Source organism: Saimiri boliviensis, chromosome 11, assembly GCF_048565385.1.
Source record: "Saimiri boliviensis isolate mSaiBol1 chromosome 11, mSaiBol1.pri, whole genome shotgun sequence".
NCBI classification, from domain to species: Eukaryota; Metazoa; Chordata; class Mammalia; order Primates; family Cebidae; genus Saimiri; species Saimiri boliviensis.
The window spans coordinates 110,327,683-110,334,295 of record NC_133459.1 but is presented as its reverse complement, the minus strand read 5'-3'; positions in this window follow the sequence as shown (position 1 = coordinate 110,334,295).

Below are 6,613 nucleotides of genomic sequence, written 5' to 3'. Positions count from 1 at the left end.
TGGATGGGGTCTCTGAGTGGACATCCTTTTTGTTCATGATGAAGTTATTTCTTTCTGTTTTTTAGTTTTCCTTCTAACAGTCATGCTCCTCTGCTATAGAACTGCTTTAGGTCCACTCCAGACCGTGCTTGCCTGGGGACCACCTGTAGCAGCTGCAGAACAGTAAGAGTTGCTGCCAGTTTCTTCTGTTATGTTCATCCCAGAAGGATACCTGTCAGATACCAGCCTGAGCTCTCCTTTATGACATGTCTCCTTGGATATACAGAGATCGGGGAGCTACTTGAGGAGACAGTCTGTCCCATATAGGACTCAAGTGCTAAGCTGTGAGCTCTGTTGTTCTGTTCAGAGCTGCTGTGCAGGTACATGAAGACATGAAGTCTGCTGCAGCAGAATTCATAACCATCTTTTTTCCCAGGTGCTCTGTCCTGATAAAGTGGGATTTTATTTATAAGTCCTAATGTGCTGCTGCCTTTTTTCAGAGATGCCCTGCCCAGCAAGGAGGTAGCCTAGTCACAGTCTGCCAGCAGAGGTGTTACTGAGCTGCTGTGGGCTCTGCCCAGCTGCTGTGTGAACTTCCTTGCAATTTTGCTTATAGAGGTATAGTTAGAACTGCCTCGGTAATGGTGGTCTGCCTCAGTAATGGTGGACTGCCTCTGTAATGGCGGATTGCCTCAGTAATGGCAGATTGCCTTGGTAATGGCAGACTGCCTCAATAGTGGTGGACTGCCTCAGTAATGGTAGACGCCCTTCCCCACACAGAGCTGGACCGTCCCCAGCTGCGTTTGCCGTGAAACTCTCAATCCAGAGCATTTCAGATTGCTGGTCTTTGTGGGTTGGGCCCTGCTGAGCCAGAGCACCTGTTTCCCTGTTTCAGCCCCCTTTTATTCACTTCAGTGGGTAGCTCTGTCTCCCAGGCATTCCAGGCGCCAGTTGAAATGGCTGCCCAGATTTGTGTGAGTTTTTGTGCAGAGACCTGCTGCACTGGCTGAAACAGCCATGCAGGAAACTCATTGCCCTTTTCAGCCCAGGAATCTCCTAGTCTGTGGGCAGTAATAACTCATTTGGAAATGTGGTGGTCACTCACCCTCTGCATTGTTCCGGCTGGGAACTGCACTCCAGAGCTGTTCCTATTTGGACATCTTGGATCCCTTTTTTTTAAATTTTTTATTCTTTTATAGAGATGGGGTCTTGCTTTGTTGCTCAGGCTGGTCTCAAACTGCTGGACTCAAGCCAGTTCTCCAGTTTCAGCTTCCTAAATCACTGGAATTATGGTCATAAGCTACTGTATCCGCCCATGTGGATGTTTTTGAATAATAAATGTAAAGAAACTCTAAATCAAGCATTACTTTTATATTCATGACATTGATATTTGTATATAAAACAGTTATAGATTATCACATAGATATTTGTTTCCCCTTATTTATCTTTAATTCGGGATCTCAGGTCATTATGATTCAAAATTCAAAACATGGGAAAAACAGACAGACTTATCCTTAGAAGTTAAATTGATCTGCATAATTGTAGACAAGTGAAGACTTCCTTCCTTCCCCTCTGAGAGTTCAATAACTGAGCCTCTGAAGCGTACTAACAACAGACAGATTAATGAGAAAACATACAGAAATTTATTACATGTGTAGTGGCATCACAGGAAGAAGAGTACCTGAAAAACCAGGGAGATTTAGGAGCTTATATACCCTCTTCATAGGTGAGAAGGGAGCCAGGGTTGTAGCCTATTTCAGGCGGAGTAAATGATTTTAGGAATAGATGAATGGCCCTTAGAAGAATAGATGATAGTTTGTGATGTTTGTCTGAGTGTGGTGTGGACTTCTAGTCCCCTCTCTTGTGATTGAGATAACTTTCACTGGTTGATGAAACTCCTGTAGAGTTTCACTGATGGAAAACTGATGACAATTTGAGTTCCTTTGCAAGATCTGTCTTTAGGCAGATACAGGGAGTTCAGAGAAAGCTTTTCTCTGCATTTGCTGTTTTTCAAGTATCCTCAGCTCAGAGTAATACCCCAAAGCACCATATTTTGGGTGGGCATTTCCTGAACCCCTTCATAAAGAATTGGAAAAAAATTGACAAAATAGCAGAGTTGCTGTGGAGTTAGATGCTAAGGGTGATTGGGCAGGGTTCACTTCACCCCAACCAGCCACCCTGATTAAAGAAATGTTTTTGTCTTCTCTCAATTTTTTGAGTCTTACTATCAAGGATCAGCCTTCAGAACAAGTGTTCAGTAATATTTCTCCAAAAGAAAATGAGATTCACAGGTCATGTTTGAACTTTCATTTAACTCTAACCTTTAGCAAGAGATGCAACCAGAAAAAGCTGATAATTCAGCTTAAGTCCTTGTAAAATAACCTTGCATACTGAAGAGTAGCAGGATATGCCACCGCAAAATATGCCAGCTTGGCATAAGGATTATATTGAAAGGTGTAGCAAGAATAGTGATTGATTATATAGGCTCTTTTGAAGTCTGCTTTGCTGGAAGTTTTAATAAAGAATCTCAGATTGGAATTTTAACAACAGTTGAATATAGGAAGCCACACCAAGAACCACCAACAGATGTCTCCTCTCAGGGTTCCCCAAATATTCTGAGGTTCCTGGGCCTGCCAGAAAGTGATTTTTCTTACCAGTAAGGTTAGGAACTTCATAGGCAAGGTACAAAGCCAGTTTTTATTTAAAGGGGCTTTACTGGCTCCATGAAGTCAAACTTAGTTCCTTAAAACTGTTTGTCATATCTATTTTTAAGCATATCATTCACAAATATGTCATCTGAGTCAAAGCCTCGGTAATATAACTATTTCCACTTGTGCCTTATTGCAAGGAGAAAAGGTTCTTATTAAACTTATGTGAATAACTATATTATCACAAAATAAGAATATTTGATAAGAGATTCTAATTCTGGAGGGATCAGGTATGGAGGAAAAGATAAATGTTTTGTTTTGTTTTTTATTTAAAAACGTATAACCTACCATATTGCAGTAACTTATAGATGACTGAACAAAATAAGAGAAAATGGTTTCCTTAAATCTGGAAAATGGCCGGGTGTGGTGGTTCACACCTGTAATCCTAGCACTATGGGAGACTGAGGTGGGAGGATCACTTGAGGCCAGGAATTCAAAACCACCCTGTGCAACAAAGTGAAAACTTGTCACTACAAAAGATTAAAATACTAGCCAGGCACACGGCTATAGTCCCATCTCCTCGGAAGGCTGAGTGGGGAGGATAGCTTGATCCCAGGAGGGCCAAGTAAGCAGTGCTTGATCTGCAGCGAGCAGTGATTCATCCACACTGCACTTCAGCCTGGGTGACAGAGGAAGTCCCTGTCCAAAAAAAAAAAAAATCTGGAAAATAAAACGTTGAAGAACCAGAAATATTTCAAACAAAATATCATAGATATTTTAATCATCCTCATCAGTTCATTTAGTCCCATGTAACTAATTCATTTTTTCTGAGACAGAGTCTTGCTCTGTTGCCCAGGCTGGAGTGCAGTGGTACAATCACAGCTCCCAAGTAGCTGGGATTATGGGTGCCTGTCACCATGCCTGGCTAATTTTTGTATTATTAGTAGAGGTGGGGTTTCACTATGTCAGCTAGGCTGGTCTCAAACTCCTGGCCTCAAGTGATCCACCGACCTCGGCCCCCCAGAGTCCTGGAAATACAGGCGTAAGTCAATGCCTTCAGCCCCCATGTAACTAATTATTGCTTTACCTGATCTTGGTTTAACAGTCTTATAAATCAATCGATTTTTTTTATTAGTGTTTTGAAAATTCTTACCTAGTCCAGTGGTATGACCTTAAAGTTTTCAGAAATCTGTGCTTACCAGAATTTTTTCCATGAATCCTTTGAAAAGAAAATACTTTCAAATTTCATAGGTGCTTGCTAAAGCCTTCAGTAAGGCATCACAGTAAAACAAATTAACTGTCTGCAGAAGACCAAAGACTTAAAATGTTGATGCTTTAAGACCTAATGAGAGTTCATTATAATGCAAAGGAAATTTGGTTATTTTTGTGATATATCATTTTAAGATAACTAGAATTATGACTTGTACTAGGACATATTAAATTTCTAGGAATTTTATACGTTTCTGGAAGACTTATATTACTAATATGAGCACAAATCTTGATGTGTATAATGGATTATATATTGTTTACTGAGAAACAGATGGCAGGGAACACCGAGTTGTCCCCAGGTGGAAAACTGCTCAGGGCTTTAAATAATATGTACCAGTCATCCACTAGTTAAACCGGTTCTTAAAATACAGGATACGTGACCCTGCCCCCATTGCACCCTCGTAAAGAATGCTTTCTAGTTTATTTTTAACTAATAGTGAACAGGCACTAGCTGCCTGCCTAGTTTATCTTTATTCTATGAAAAAATATAGAACACCTGCTCATTAAAAATAATCACTTGTTCACAAAGAATAAATATGTAGGTCAGAGTCTGCTCTGGGCTTTCAGCTGGGAATGCTGTCAGTTCCCTGATGTCCCACTCTCATTCCCACTTCTGCTTTCTATCTTTGTGTCTGTTTCTTAATTCCTTCAGCACCACCTGGGTTGGGATCTCCACAACTGAGCTGATCTTGGCAGTTAAGCATTACTTCTTATTTGACAATTTGACATTACTTCCTATTTGCTTAAACTTATTTGACATTACTTCCAATTTGCTTAAACTTATCGAATAAGCTTGATTAACTTAAGATCTTTCTTTTAAGGCCAGGCGCTATGGCTCACGCCTATAATCCCAGCACTTTGGGAGGCCAAGGTGGGCGGATCACTAGGTCAGGAATTCAAGATCATCCTGGCCAATATGGTGAAATCCTGTCTCTACTAAAAATACAAAAATCAGCTGGGTGTGGTGGCGTCCACCTGTAGTCCCAGCTACTCAGGAGGCTGAGACAGAATAATCGCTTGAACTCAGTAGGCGGAGGTTGCAGTAAGCCAAGACTGTGCCACTGCACTCCCCGCTGGGTGACAGAGTGAGACTGTCTCAAAAAAGAAAAAAAAGGAAAAAAGATACTTCTTTTAATAAGGAGAGGACAAGCCTGGGCAACGAAGTGAGATCTCATGTCTACAGAAAAAATTTTTTTAATTTCCAGGCATGGTGGTATGCACCTGTTGTCCCAGGGTGCTTCGGAGGCTGAGGCAGGAAGATCACTTGAACCTACAAGTTTGAAGCTGCAGTGAGCTGTGATCATGCCACTGCAGAGTGAGATCCTGTTTAACAAAGGGGGGAAAAAAAGGTCTGGGCACAGTGGTTGATGCCTGTAATCCCAGCGCTTTGGAAGGCCAAGGCGGGAGGATCGCTTGAGCTCAGCAGTTTGAAACCAGCGTAGGCAACATAGTGAAACCTTGTCTCTGCAGAAAATTTCAAATATAATAAAGAAAAAAAAATTTTTTTAGCACAGATTTTTCTGAGATTTTCCAGGAGCCCTCAAAATCCCAGTTATTAATAGTTTGAGGTCAAAATATTTCATTTAGATGTTGACTTTGGGAGTTTCTAAAAAATGTCAAAAGGTTTTAAGACGTTTAAAATAGAATCACAGGTCACTGTGAAACAGTACATAGTTATCATTTAATCAAAGTGGCAATTGAAAGACTTCAAAGGCAAAATACAGAAAACTGTAACTGTAGAAAAAACCTTACCTCTCTTAATAGAGAATGCTCAGTTTTCTTAAGTAATCCCAAATTAGATAATTACGACAACATGAAACATAGAAAATTACTTTGATAGGTCTGGCGAGGTGGCTCACGCTTGTAATCCTAGCACTTTGGGGGGCCGAGGTGGGTGGATCACCTGAGGTCAGAAGTTCAAGACCAGCCTGGCCATCGTGGTGAAACCCCATCTTTAAAAAAAAATAAAAAGAAAGAAAGAAAATTACTTTGATAATGGCTAGGCGAGTTGGCTCATGCCTGTAATTCCAGCATTTTGGGAGACTCGGGGGCGTATCACCTGAGGTCAAGGGTTCAAGATGAGCCTGGCCAACATGGTGAAACCTTGTCTCTACTAAAAATAGTCGGGCATGGTGGCATGCACCTGTAATCCCAGCTACTCTGGAGGCTGAGGCAGGAGAATTGCTTGAATCTCTGGGAGGTGGAGGTTGCAGTGAGCCAACAGCATGTCACTGCACTGGGCAACAAAGTAAGACTTCACCTCAGAAAAAAGAAAAGAAAAGAAAAGAAAATTACTTTGAGAAGACAAAAAAAAATCTTTGCTATCTAGGAAGATAATTAAAAAATTAAAGAAACCTTTAACAATCTTTTATCAAGAATAGACCAATACTCCAAGAAATCTTTGTCATTTTAACAGAGAGAAGATCAATTTTTAGTTTTGCATTAGTGTATGGTATTTTGATACTGAGTCATTTTAGACCCTTATAATAAATTCATTCAATGTTAGCCAATTTGACCATACAACATTCTCTCTTCCCAACTTTCTATATCAATTGTTTGTCCTTTATTCTCCCTTTACATTCTGAAAAATTTAAATAATCTCCAAGCTAAAGATTATTTTTCTTCAATAAACACACATTTTCATGTCCCATACCTTTTCTTGGTCTCTAGTAGTTTTAATTGCATATATTAATTAGAATTTTTTTCTTTTTTCTTTT